Source organism: Echinops telfairi, unplaced genomic scaffold (genome assembly GCF_000313985.2).
Source record: "Echinops telfairi isolate 266 unplaced genomic scaffold, ASM31398v2 ScPeMD7_2565;HRSCAF=3150, whole genome shotgun sequence".
NCBI classification, from domain to species: Eukaryota; Metazoa; Chordata; class Mammalia; order Afrosoricida; family Tenrecidae; genus Echinops; species Echinops telfairi.
Window position 1 is genome coordinate 10407766 of NW_022106463.1, and position 15247 is coordinate 10423012.

Genomic DNA, 15247 nt, shown 5'->3' on the forward strand with positions numbered 1-15247 from the left:
TTGCCCCTCCTGCATCTGGTGGAGTGTCCCCGGGGTGGTAGCCAAATGAAGGCTGGTTTTGATGAATTCATTACTGGGACAAACCCAATCCTCCCCTCAAGCAGAGTCGAAATCAGATGGAGTGAAAACTCTCAGCCAGTGCCATCTGACAAAAGAAGAAAATGTTCATTAAAAACTAATTGGTAAGCAATTTGCAAATGATTTGCAAATGAACAACTGGTCTCTCTCTCTCTCTCTCTTTCTCTCTCTCTCCTTGGGATCAACGAGGCTGTGATGAGCATGCTAGGGGCAGGAACTGCGTCTGCACTGTATTTTCTATCTCCTGCTGCCCAGTAGCCCAGGGGGTAAGTGCTGGGCTGCTTGCTGCCAAGTCAGAGGTTCAAACCCACTAGCTTCTCTCAAGGGAAAAGATGATGGTGTAAACCTTTATGGGAGTAGAAAGCCAAGCCTTTCTCCCTCAGAGACCCCACTGTGGTTCATGGGTTGGGTTCAAACTCTTGACGTTCTGGTTAGCAGCCAAATGTGTAACCGCCCTTCTACCAGGACTCCTTTCTCACAGATTCATGGTCTCCAAAATGCTAGGAAGGGTCGCTTGATGACATGGGGCCTTTGCTTCTGTGTGTGTGGCGCAGGGGTCAAGAGATGCTTACTGCCCACTCAGCAGCAGTGAGGGAGAGAGCCCTGGCCACCCGCTCCCAGGAAGATGGCGACCTTGGAAGCCCTGTGGGGCAGCTCCGCTCCGTCACACCGGGTGGTCATGGTTGGAATCGGCTCAATGGCACCCAGGATGACAAGGGCCGCTGTCTACTCTTGGGTCCGAGGCAGGGCTTGCTGGCTCCTGTACGTCGCAGAGCAAAATGGAGTGTCTGTGAAAATGGAAGCAAAAGATTTCCTCGAGGGAAGAGAAAGGAGGGGAAAGCAAAACAAGGCCCATCCACAAATTGCAATGACCAGGTCTGGAGGGCTCTGCCCTGAGGGACCCCAGGAGGAGGCTGTGTGGGAGCCCTGGTTATACAGTGCAGGAACCTCTGTAGGCCATGCTCACAGACTTGAGGAATGTGCAGCAAGTGGTTGGAACAGGCGAGGATGCGAGTGCTGTGCTCCGTGTGTAAGGTACCATCGACTAGTTCACACGCCTGGTAACCTCCGAGCACAACAGAGCAAAGCACAGAAACACCGCCCGGCCCCGGGCCACCCTCACCACGGTTATGTTTGATCCCGCTGCACCAGCCAGGGTGTCCATCCAGCTCCTCTTTTTTTTTGCTGACCCTCCGCTTCACCAAGCTCGACGCCTTCCTGCAGGGACTGATCTCTCCAGACAGCATGGCCAAGGGCACGTGGCCAAGTCTCACCGCCCTGGCTTCTACGGAGCACTCTGGTAGCACCCTCCTTCAAAGGCACGGGGTTTCTTTGCTCCCCCTTAAGGCTGCATACACATTGCTAACATCATGGTTTGGGTCAGGCAAACCTTAGCTCTCAAAGTGAGGGGCAGCTTCCTAAATGGGTCTGTATAAAGTACACCCGAATTGGGGGGTCTCTTGTTCCCCTAGAACACTGCCAACCTTTCAGGCAGCAGCCTAGTGATTACCCACTGCTCCATACCAAAAAACCAAACCCCATTCACTGGGGTGGAGTGAGGCTGACTCACTGCGACCCTACCGGGCAGGCTAGAACTGAGAATCCTCTGAGATGATAACTCTGTACGGGGTAGGTTTCGAACTGCTGCCCTTGAGGATCACAGCCCACCTCTGAACCACTACTGCCACCAGGGCCCCTTTCAAGCCTGTAGCTCAGGCTGATGCCCTCAGGGGGAATGGAAAGGTGGGCAGAGTCATGACCCCACCATCACCCCTCTGTAGCAAATACAAGGGTTGGGTTACGCCTTGGGCCGCTGACCGAAGGCGGGCAGTTCGAACCCAGCAGCTGAAACAGGGAGCGGTGTGCTTCCTTAAAGATGGCAGTCGGGCACCCACTGGGTGGGGCGCTGGGCGCAGGGAGGAGGGTCAGCCAGGGTGCGCAGCAGCTCGGCTTCCAGTGCTAGCAAGTGCGCTTGCGGCGTGCGTGCTTGCATGTGGCGTGCTTGCGGCGTGCTTGCGTGGGGCGTGTGTGCGTGCTGCGTGCATGTGGCGTGCGTGCTGCGTGCATGTGGCGTGCGTGCTGCGTGCATGTGGCGTGCGTGCTGCGTGCATGTGGCGTGCGTGCTGCGTGCATGTGGCGTGCGTGCGTGGTGCGTGCGTACTGCGTGCCGCGTGCTGCGTGCGTGTGCGCGGGCGCACGTTCGTCTCAGCCTCTTCCGGTGAGGCGCTCAGGCTGGCCGGCCGTCTCTAACGACGCTGCGCGGCCGTCTTCCCGTCACGGGGCTCGGTCGGGGCCGACGGGCGGCGCCCCGCGGCCGTGTCCACGCGGAGGCATCGGCTCGGACGGCTGCGGGGCTTCGCTCCCTCGGAAGGACAGGGCGGGGCTTCGCTCCCTCGGAAGGACAGGGCCGTCGTCGTGGAGGACTTGCCCCGAGGACATGGCGATGCGGCTGACGAGGAGGCCCGAGGCGGCGGAAAGGACCCGAGAAGTCCTGGACCGTCCTGCCGGAACCTCACCCGGAGACGGGCCGCTCAGCCGACGGCGCCCCCCACCCCGCCATCTTGCCCCTTCAGGCTCCCTGTGAAAGGAACACGCCCGCAGCCTCCCCCAGACTCAGCTGCCCACTGGACGTGGCAGCGACCGAGAGCCGAGGGCTGGCAGGTGGGCGCCCCGGGCGCAGGCCCTTTCCACCGTCTCCTTCCCGGAAGGCCTCTTGGGCTTCGGAGCAACGTCCTCGGACTCACCTGGTTCTCATTTGCATATTTATGCCACTACATTCTGAGTAACTGATCTTACAGCCTAAATCTCTTGGTTGCAAATTAATATCGGCGTTTCTCCCCATCTCCTATTCCACGGATCCCAATCAAATGCCTGCAGCCCCAGGCGTTCCAGGAAGAGCACACAGGATGCCCCCCTTCCCGGAGCGGCGTGTGAATTATTCACATCGGTCGCCCTGCCCTAATCCATCCTAAGTAGCTCTTTCCATCATTAATGAGAACGTTGGTTGCTGCCTCATGGGTGGCAATTAAAGCGAAACCCCGGCCCCTGTCTGTGCTGGCTTTAATTACTTTTAGAGGAATAAATGCGGAGCCTGGGCTTAGGAAATTCAAACCACCGAGACATCCTCGTGCTGAGCAGTAGCTGAGACTGGGTTCTGCTTCCCCAATGTTCCAGAAGGTCAGCCCCAAGCTCTCTGAGAGGCCCACACCCATCCTGGATTCTTCAATGGCTCTCCCTTATTGCTTTGCATCCTGATGAACAGGGCTGGGCAGGTAGGACGCTGTGGCCTTGACATTTTTATTGTTGTTGGATGCTATGGTGACACCATGTGACAAAGAATACATAACACTAACCCCTAGGGTTTCCCAGGCTGGTATCTTTATGGCAGTAGAACCCCAGGCCTCTTCTGGTGGCCTCGAACTGACGACCTTTTGGTTTGCAGGCGAGGGCTTTACCCTCTGTGCCCCCAGGCTTGTGTAAGAGCCTCAGCAGACATGCGAGAAGCCGCTCTGGGAAGCCTCTGTCTGAGGTTCCTCCTCACTGTTAGATCTTAAAGCCCCTTGGTTTGATGCTTTATCATGTTGGATCTTATTTCAGGACTTGTAACCCAAGTGCTTTTTGAAAACGTTTAAAGTAGGGCGTTAAATACCAGCCTGCTGACCACCAAGTCAAGGGTTCAAACCCACTAGCTGATCTTGGGGGTGGGGAAGCCCATCCATAAAGATGTACTTAAAAAAAACCCAAACCCAAAACCACCCCAAACTCACTGGTATCAAATGAACTCTGACTCATAGGGATCTTAACAGGACACAATAGAACTGCCCCTGTGTGGTTCTGAGACTGTCAGTCGTGACAGGTGCAGACAGCCTTGTTTTCTCCCACGGAATGCCTGCTGGGTTCAAACTGCTGCCGACTTTGTAGTCAGCAGCCCAATCAAACCCAGCAGGCCACCGGGCTCCTTGGAAACCTTATACACAATCAGTAATAAGAGGCGACTTGGCAGCAGCAGGCTTTTATTTTTGAAAATTGAAGATATTCTTTCATTTGCGGGTCTAGAAATTCTAAGAGATAATTTCTTAAATTTTGTGGTTGAGTTATAGCAATTGGCCCCAAATAATACAGTTAGAATTGTTCCTTGAGTACTTCTTCTGCACCCCAGGACACACACACACATCCACATGCATACACACATGCACACGCACACACATACATACACAACCACATACACATATCCTCCCATCCAGTCCCTGCTGTGAGAGTGTGAACATGCGTGGGGCCCTGTGCTGAGATGGAGTGTCAGTGACATGATGCCGCCCAACCACTGGTGTTTGTGATGACGACACAGCTCTTCTTACTATGGTTGAACGACTGAATTGTATGATGTGTGGATTAAAAGCCACTACGAGCGTTAAAAGAATATTGAAAGTACAATGGAGTGGCATAAGGACAAACATCTGCCTTAGAAGAAGTGCAGCCAGCGCAATCCTTCGACATGAGGATGGTGGGATGTAGTCTCATGTACTTTGGACGTGTGGACAGGAGGGGCCAGTCCCTGGAGAAGGACGTCATGCTTGGTAGAGAAGCAGCAGAGAAGAGAATGACCCTCAATAAGATGGATTGACACGGGCTGCAACACTGGGCTCAAACCTCAGAACAGTATGAGGATGGCCCATGTTTCCTTCTGTTGCATACAGGGTCCCTGTGAATCGGAACCTGTTCGACAGCAACAATCACAGCTACTGACAAAAAAGCAGCTCATTGGTCACCAGGCTGGGGGAGATGTAGGGAAGAGGAGGACTAAGTATAAATGTCAGATCCAAACACAGAATCCTAGACTCCCTAGGAGAATGGAAATCAGAGATGTGGTCCCAAGAGATAATTGAATCTGACTAATTAGCTGGTTAGGCACTAGATAAAGATTCCAAGCACCTGAACAAAATGTCCTTGGGGCACATTGCCTGTGAGGGGCCAGCAATGACATCAATCACAGCAGGAAAACTGGCCCTGCCCTGGCATATCTGCAGTTTTAGACATGAGCCAAGGAGAAGGTATATGCCTGATGTAAAGTACGGCTCATGCATCCTGTCACCCACGAGTCCTCCTCCACTAACCCATCCCCCTTCATTATCTCATTCCCCCTTCACCAACTCACCCTCCTTCACTAACCCATCCTCCTCCTCCTGCAACTCCTCCTCATCCTCCACCAACTCATCCCCCTTCACTAACCCATCCTTCACTGACTCCTCTCCCTTCACTAATTCATCCTCCTCTACTAACTCGTCCTCTTTCACTAACTCATCCAATTTCATTAGCTCATCCCCTTCATTAACTGTTCCACCTTCCATAATTAGTCCTTTTCCCCTAACTCAGTGGTTCTCAACCTCTTAATGCCACGACCCTTTCATACAGTTCCTCATGCTGTGGTGACCTCCCAACCATAAAATTATTTTCGTTTCTACTTCATCACTGTAATTTTGTTACTGTTATGAATTGTAAATATGTGATATGCAGGATTTATTTTTATTGTTTCAAATTGACCATAATTAAAGCATAATGATGAATCACAAAACAATATGTAATTATATATTGTGAAACATTTATTTCGAATTACAAATAAATGAAATTTTGTCTTGAAGCATGGTGTAGTATGGGTAACAGTCTTCACACTGGGTACTGGTTATGTGGGCAGACCTGCCTGAAGACGGATAGAGAAGCGGTGTCTCAGTTCCTAAGACCATCAGAAATAGGTGTTTTCCGAGGGTCTCAGGCGACCCCTGTGAAAGGGTCGTTCAACCCAAAGGGGGTCTCAACCCACAGGTTGAGAACCACCACCCTAACTTGAGCTCCTCCCCTGATCTGTGCTCCTTCAGTAACTCACCCTCCTTTCCTTTACTACCACCCCAGGTTCTGCTTGCTCTGCTGAATACCAGTACCTGCACCAGCCTGTGCCCTCAGGCTGGTTCTGCCTCATGGCAAGAGTGACCCTGCAGGACAATGCCGGGTACACCATAAGGGCTCCAGGGGTACAAATACTCAGTCACACAGCCCGTCGTTCTGTGGGCACACTGGCCCATTCCAATTGCCAAATTTTCAGCTAGCAGCTGAGGGCTTTACTCAGTGGGGCCACTCAAGGCCCAAACAAACAGAACAAAACAGGTTCCAGTCCTGACTTGTGCTTATCAGCCCAACACCTACTCGTAGTGTACCACCATGGCTTCTTTAAGACACACTGAGACGCAGTGATGTAAACCACTCGCTCTATTTTACTAACAGACGAGACACAGAGAGAGAGCTCCTTTTGCAGCATCATTTTCACGTGAATAGCAGCAGAAGGTGATGTAAGAGGATTCCAGGAATCTATGAGACGGTCACACAGGTGGCAGTGCCTGGAAGAACAGAGTCTTTCTGGCTCCGGAGCGCCTTCTATGTGCTCTGCTGCCCGGGCTCAACGGGAGACCGACGCAGAATCCTCTGCTCGGGCATTTCAGCTTTGTTTGTTTTGGCTACCACACCGCGGACCGCTTGGTAACATGCCCCAACCATAGTGACTGAAAATAGCAATTGTATTGTCTCAAGATTGGACAGGCCATAAACGCAGGCCTGCCTGGACGTGGTGGGTGTTGCTGTCCCAGAGTCGGTTCCGACCACGGGCGACACCATGCTCAACAGAAGGAAACACTGTGGTGTCTGCCCATCTCATCATGGCTATTCCTCTCTCTCGCTGCCCCTCTGCTCTCCCAAGCATGATGCCTTTCCCCAGGGACTGGTCTCTCCAGACAGTGATCCAAAGCACAGGAGCCAAAGTCCTCCCCTCCTTGCCTCTCAGGGACACTGACCAGACATCTCCCATCACAGACCCGTCTTTTCAGCAGCTGATGGTGCTTCCCCAACACCACAATTCAAACACACCAATTGTCCTTCTGCCTTCCTTACTCAGTGTCCAACCTTCATGTGCATGTGAAGTGATGGAAAAGACCACGGCTTGGGTCAGGCGCATCTTTGCCCTCAAAGTAACATCCTTGCTTTTCAGCACTCTGATGAGCTCACGTGCAGCGCATTTTCCCAATGCAATGCCTCTTTTGATCTCTAGACTGCTGCTTCCGTGGGCAGTGATTGTGGATCCAAGCGACACACAATCCTTAACAATGCCAACCTTTCCTCCTTTGATCATGATGTTAACTATTGTTCCAATTGTGAGGATTTTGGTCTTCATGTTGAGTTGTAATCCATGAGGTAGCTTACAATCAAGGATTGTGTCTCAAGCCTTCCTCACTTGGATCGACAGTCTTATCCACAGTCAAGTGAAGTTGTGGTAGGATAAACATACCACCCACATATGTACACACACACAAGTATACCATCCACATATTCACACCAACATTCACACCAACTATACCATCCATATGTGTACACATACACACACAAACCAAATATACTGCTCACAGATGCACATATACACACACATCAAGTATACCATTCACACGTGCACATACACACTAGCTGATGTTTTCACCATGTACAAGTTCACCACCTAAATGTGTACACACACACACACAGCTGCTGCATTCACCACGCACAAGCATAATAGCCATCAAATTGATTGTGACTCATAGTGACCCTATAGAACAGAGTACAACTGCCCCTGTGGTTTCCAAGGATGTACATTTTTATGGGGGCAGAGAGACTCATCTCTCTCCCTAGGAGCAGCTGGTGGATTCAAACTGTTGGCTTTGGCAGTTAGCATCCTACTGGGGCTCCTTCATGCCCACATGTGTCACCGACGTGCCTGCACACACGTGCACACACCAGCTACTGTCTTCACTGTGTGCAAGTGTCCCACCCACTAGATAGATAGAGAGACAGAGAGAAGAAAGAAAAGGAGGAGAAGAAGAAGAGAAGGGAGGGGAGAGGAGGGGAGGAGGAGGAGAGAGGAGAGAGCGCTGTAGCCAAGGACACAGAGATTCAGGGCAGCCACATCCGCCCATCTCCCCTCGCCATTAGACTCGCTCCTCAGGATTGTTAAGCAGTTCGTTAAGCAGTTCAAGGGCTGAGACATGATTGCTTTATTAGAATTCTTCAGCGGGATCCTTCCCGGCTCATGAAACTTCAGCAGCGTGACTTATCTGCCAGCCGCCACCTTCAGACCTGTCAGTCATCGGGGACTGCCAAGGACATCTCTGGTCCTCCCAGATGTTCTCCACAGCCAAGCAGGGCTGTCTGTGACGGTGGACACCTGGCTTGACGGGACTTTTTAACTGACCAGCCCCCGATGTTGGGTTCCTGGGAGAAGCCTTCGCAGTTGACACCCCTGACATTCCCGTGGGAGGTTAAACAGCACCCCTCGGAGGCAGGCCGTCTCTCTGGCACGGTCTGTGGGCTTTCTCTGCTGGGATTGCCAGTGGGTGACCCATGTCCACACGGCATCCTTAGTGACGTGGATGGACACCAAGACACCCTGGCGCCCTGAAGGCCAGGTGCTGGGCTGCTGAGGACAAGGTCAGTGGTTCGTACCCACCAACCAGCCCAGAGGGGAAAGATGAGGCTGCTCCTATAACTATGGTCAGTTTGTTCTACCGTGTCCTGTAGGGTCATTGTGAGTTGGAATGGGCAGGAAAGCAATGGGTTTGGTTTAGTTTGGTTTCTTAAAACCTCTCTCCTCACAGAGGAGGGCAGAATGGAGCAACACCACTCGGAGGCTCGGCCACCTCGCTGAGGATGGAACCAGCTGGCAGTGATACTCAGGGGCTCTGCACCCCTCCCAGCATAGGTCCAAACAAAACAAGAACACCCTATCCTATGTGTTTTTAATCTGAAATCACGCTCTGGTGCGTTCTTTCCTCAAGGAGCATTTCCTGCACCATCTGCTTCCACATGCACAGGTGTGTGTAGAGATGAGGTCATCGTCCCACTGCATTGTGCTGCGCTGTCGGGTTCTGACCCATAGCGACTGCTGGCCCTGCTCCGGGTCAGCCTCAGCGTGGTCCTCATGCTTGAGCCCAGGGTCGCAGCCCTGGTGTCCATCACCTCACTGGGGTCCTCCTCTTTCCCACTGCCCCTCTGATGACGTCCTTCCCCAGGGACCGGGTGCTCCTGGCGACATGTATGTGAGAGGACTTGGCACTTTGGACATGCTCTCCACACTTCTGTCTCTCTACCTGCCACGAGTCGATTCCTGTCCGAGCCTCTAGGACAGGGTAGGGCTGCCCGCGAGGGTTTCCAAGCCTATCGCTCTTCACAGAAGTAGAAAGTTTCACCTTTCCCTTCCGGAGCGGCTGGTGATTCCAGACAACTGACCTTGTGGTTAGCAGCCCAATGTGTAACCCCCTCAGCCACCGGGGACCCTTGCTATATTCAGGCCCGATAAGCATTTTATCCCAAACAACCTGGGGGTCCCGGGGACCAAAGGGGAGTCCTTCAGCTGGGAGACTTTGGTCTCTTTGTAGACATCCAGAAACCCCAAGTGGCACGTAAATGCTTAGCCTGGCACAGAAGGCACCTCACAGGGGCAATGGGGGCATGCAGAGAGGGCAGCTGGCCCGTGAGGTGTAAGAAAGCATTGGCCGTGGCAGAAGGCAGGACGGGTGCCCAGGAAGTGCTGGTGTGGGGAGGGGTCAGAGGCTGGGCTGGTCAGTGACATTGTTGATTGTTGCAGGGAACGCTGGTGTTTCCTGAGGGGAGAGCCTGTCAAATCATGGGGCCCATTCTTGGGGTCCCCCCTGGAGAAAGCAGGGTCGGGATTCAGCAGGTGGTGAGGCACAGGGTGGCCGTCTCATCAGGGGACTAAGGGAAGCTTCCTGGGGGGCAGTCCTGATGCCTCAAGAGTTTCCTGAAAGTCCTGCACCTGCAGCTCCGACGCTTCCTCACCCACGGCCATCCTGTGGATCCTGACTGACTGCAACCCGGTAGGACGAGTTGAACCGCCCCTGCAGGTCTCCTGCTGTCACTCTCCGCTTTCTCCCACTATGAAGCCCAACACAGGAAACGCTCACTGCCCTTGAGTGCATGCTGACTCACAGCACCCCTGCAGGACGGAGTGGAGCTGCCCCTGTGGGGCTCTGAGGCTGTCACCCTATGGGAACAGACAGCCTCATCCCTCTAGCCTTCTCCTGTGGTGAGTTTGAACTGCTGACCTGTCAGGGGGTGAACCTGATGCTTCACCCACAGCACCGCCAGGGCCCCTTTCATAGACAGTGAATGCTCCTTTAACCGGCGGTTCAAGTTCATAGAACCCGAAAGCTACAACCTCACGCACTGATAGTAGTAGTAAATGCACGGTGTTCACATTTAATCAGGCTACATAAAAAAATAATGAGTGCTGTGAAAGCCCAGTGTAAAGTAACTTGAGTACTATCTGCACGGTACTGTTGGCTTATATACAAGTGAGCTTGTCATTTAAAGAGCCCAGAGTACCTCATGATTCCGGAAAAACACAATTCCTGCAGTCCATAGGACAATGGCAAATAACATCACTGCTTAGTAAACACATACCTGTCAGCCAGTAAACACTGCTATCACTGTGAGTCGCATCAGCTTAATGGCAGCCAGCTTGGTTCGGGCTTATACTCTGTAAACAGAATCCTGGGAGTATAACTGCAGGGTCAGGTGTTCAAACCCACTGGCCCAGCGGTTCTCAACCTGTGGGTTGTGACCCCTTTGGGGGTTTCCCAATTCATAACAGTAGCAAAATTACAGCGATAAAGTAGCAACGAAAATAATGTTATGGCTGGGGGGCCACCACCTGAGGAACGGAATTAAAGGGCTGCAGCGTGAGGAAGGTTGAGAACCGCTGCACTAGGTGCTCCGCAGGAGGAGGAGGAGGCTGTACAAAGTCGCTGTCAGGGAACATGGGGGGGCTGTTCTACCCCGTCCTCTGGGGTCAATCTGCGTCAGAATCAGCCCAGTGGCGGTGGGTTTATTTATTTTTATTTTGGTTTTGGTTGTTTGGCTTAAACTTCATAGGATAGTTGTAGTTTGAGATTTAACCTTTCAAGATAAAGATGCTCAACCTTCCATACTTGAAGGACCCAGAATGATTGTGTGGCCCAGTCTGTCGCCCTTGTAAGTCACCGACCCAGAGCCTCACCCAGACGAGGTGAGAAGTACTCTCTTCTCCCTCCCTCCAGGGGACACACAGGCAGCACCTCTCACTGCGGTGTGGGCTGACTTCCCGGAAGGTGAGACACGCTGGGTGTCCAGTGACCTCCAGGTGGCAGGTTGGCCTGGAGCGTGGGCGAGGGAGGACAGCCCTGTGCAGCATGGACATTTCTATTCGGCATCGGAAGAACTCAGAGGCGTCTCAGTATCACCATGTGAATATCCCCCAGAGAGCGTTGGCTTTTAATGCCTGCTGATTTTTACGTGAGGAATTCTTGCCGTGGGAGTCTAATTCCAAGGTTGTCTTTGGTTGTTGAGTTGTGTTGGGTCACACAGGGAAAAAAACAAAAACAACCCCAGACAAACTCACTGCTGTCATGCCCATTCCAACGGATAGCAGCGCCCCTACAGGACCCGCAGAGCTGCCCTCCTGGTTGTGAGACTGTGCGTCTTTACCGGACAGAAAGCGTCCCCTCTCCCCAGGAGCAGCTGGTGGATGGCAATGCTGACCTTGAGCTGGCAGTCCGACGCCTCACCCCCCGCGCCACCAGTCCCTCCCCTAGGTGTTTAACATCCATCACTCTCAGACGATCCTGCATGGCTACTCTTCATTCCTTTTCACCTCGGGGTTGACGTCTCTTGGGGAACAAAGTCCCTTTTGTGTCCCTGATCGTTCTGTCAAAGTATCAGTATAATTTAGGATTGAGGAAAACAAAGTCCTCTTTGTTAGGTTAAAGATCTCTATCCAGAATTTCTTTATGAGACTTCTGGCAAGGTGGCACCCAAGTAAGCAGCTGATGGCACCCAGGTAAGCAGCTGATGACACCCAGGTAAGCAGCTGATGGCACCCAGGTAAGCAGCTCCAATCGGGAGCTCTGCTGCAATCAGTAAATGCACCGATTAGGAGACCGAGCGGGGAATTCAGATAAGCGAATTAACTTCTGTGGCAATCCAAAGTACTCCCTCAGTCAGGAAGGTGACCTTCCCCCCAACTAGCCATGCTCTGCAGCCCTAGGCTCTGCCTGAAGTTTGCCTGCAACATTTACCACTGCCCACAGCCCTCTTCTTCCCATGTGGCACCCTGCCGCCTCTCCTGGTACCCTCCCGCAGCCAGCCCGTGGCCCCAGGGGCCACAGCTAGACCCTGTCCGCAGTCCGCTCAAGACAAGCCCCACAGGGAATGGCCGCACACACACCACCTGCACATGACTGCGACCTGCTCTGGTTGGAACCCACCCCCACCCCGTCGCCCACACGTAGCTCAGGCACCTGTGCCCAGGCTTCACTTAACTACCAACCACATCCCATGCCACTGGGTCTGTAGCCCAGCAACCATCTGTGCAGGGCTCCAACAGCCAGGAATAGAATACTTCAATAACTACACAGAATTCAAGTGCCACCCCTTAGCCTGCGGCCGGATCCCCCTGCAGAGAGTGACCGTAGCTCTTAAAGCCAAAGTCAGCACCCATCTGCCGTCCTCTGCAGATTGTCTCCAGTGGCAATCTGGACTCACCTCTGGTGAGTCTGTCTCAGCCTCGTGGCTTCTCTGCTGGCCCACCCCCAACCCTGGGGCTTTCCTGCGGCACTGCTGCTGCTCTGCGGACCCTCTGTCAGGCGGCAACTGACCCCAGGCATGACCCACAGACCTCTGCTAACCCATGTCTTCCGACAAAGTCCGCAGCCCGTCCACAGCACAACCCGGCCCAGCAGTATCCCAGCAAACCCAGCCCAGTCCCTTGGACACATCGTAGGCATGCCCTGGCCAGGTCCAGAATTATGCCCACAGTCACAGCCCACATGCCATCTTCTGAGCACCCCCGCTGCTGCCAGCCACCAAACTGCCGTGGTACCTTCCTTACACGGTAGCCCAATACCCAAACACAGTAGGCCACAGGTAGGTCCCCACATCCATTCTTAGCAGCCCCGCAGAGAGAAAGCTGAGGGCCCCCATGTCTTTTGACAAGAAAACAAGAGGAAAAAAATGCAATGTTGGAGGTAGTCCTATACCTAACGACACTCATAGAAGAAGCAGACGTTGGTCTGCCACAGAAAGGAATCCTCAGAACATTTCTTAGAATCATCCAGGAGATGAAGGAAGCAATGCAGAGTAAGGATACGCTTGAGGAGATGCCGTTCATGTGGATGGATGAAGTCCATGCACCACAGGGAAATACAAGAGCTAAGGGTGAAGTAACAGAAGCAAAAAACAAGATAACAGACCTCAGCAATAGAACAGAAGGGGTGGAGAATTGTCCCAGTGATCTAGAGGACAAACAGACAGATTTCAACAAACAGGAAAGACAGTCAAACAAGATAATCAAAGGGGCAGAAGAAAACTTCAGGTCAAAGACAGGTGCTATAAAGAGGAACAGTATTGAATAATAGGATATTTGAACAAGATACAATGAAGAAGTTGACAGCTAAAATAGTGAGGGAATTCCTGAAAGAAAACTTCCCCAACTTAATGAATGAGAATCAGACAATCATAAAGGAAGCAGAGAGGACACCAATTAGACTAAACCCCAGTGGGTTAGTCTGGGTACTTTAGAGAAGCAAATCCACAGAAACTCATGTATAAGACAGAGTTTTATATAAAGGTTAAGTGTGTATCAAGAAAACATCCCAACCCAGTGCTGCCCAAGCCCACAAGTCCAACATTAACCCATATGTCTGAGACCAATCCATTAAGTCCTCCTCCATCTCACAAAACAGACGCAATGACGCTGACTGCAGGAGGAAAGCTGAGTCAGTGAATGAATAAGCATCTCAGTGCTGGCAGGGTTCTCCACACGGCTGCTCCAGCACCCAGGGCTGCATCAGGGTAGGTCCATGTGGCTTCTCCTTGGGAATGTCTTGCAGGAAGTCAGCCTTGCAAGCTGAAGCTGGGAACTGCTAAGGCAGCTGCACCCTGGTCCGACCATCACAAAGCAAGAGACGCAAGAACTAGAAAGATGAGGCTCACCAAGCCATTTATCCCTCTGCCTTTCAATTAATCCCACATGTGTTTATCGGCCAGGTTGGCACAATAAACTAACCAACTCACCCAGGAAGAAATCACCAAGGATCGTAATAGTTAAATTATTGAACTTTGAGGAAAGGAAAAACTCATGAGAAAAAAACGCAGCCACATACCGTGGTACTCAGGTAAGAAGATGCTTAAGCCTTTCAGCAGGTACCATGAAGAGGAGGAGAGAGTGGAGCCACATCTTCCAAAAGTTGAAAGAGAACAATGCCAGTCCAAGAATCCTTTATCCCACCAAACTGTCTATCAAGATAGATGGAGAGGTAAGAGTCTTCCCGGATGAGAAAAAGCTCAAAGAATACATTATAAGACACCCAGCACTGTGAAAAATCCTTGCTGACTCACTGTGTTCAGGAGATCAACATTCATCAAGTACAAATAGGAGACCACCACAGAACAACTTCACCTGGAAGTCAACGTGCCGAAAACAACCACCACGATAACATTGCCTCCAGGGAGCAAAGAAGGCAAGATTGAAGCCCCCACTGATACTTAGCGCAATGTTATGTGTACAGGAAAACACCCAGCACAAGAGCTACAGGGTGGCAGCAATGAATCCCCATTAAAAGACGAAGGCTTGCAGACTGGCTCAGAAAACATAACCCAACAGTCTGTTGCCTGCAAGACACACACCTTCAGCTCGAAGACAAAAATGGGCTAAGAATAAAAGGCCAGCAAACAGCAAAAAACAAAACAAAAACAGCAGAGGCTGCAATCCTAATCTCGGACAAAATTGATCTCAAGATGCAAATCATAACAAGACACCAGGATGTCCCTCTACAATGCTAAAAGGATTAGTAGATCAAGAACCAGTGAGCATAATAAATATACATGTGCCTCACGAAAGATCTGCAAAATTTGTCAAACAAATTCTTCAAACAAGGAGAACCGTAATCACAGATTCAAACATCTTAGTAGGTGATTTAATGCACCGCTATCAGAGCAGGCTAGGTGTGTCAGGCAGGGTTTATCAGAGCAGGCTAGGTGTGTCAGGCAGGGTTTATCAGAGCAGGCTAGGTGTGTCAGGCAGGGTTTATCAGAGCAGGCTAGGTGT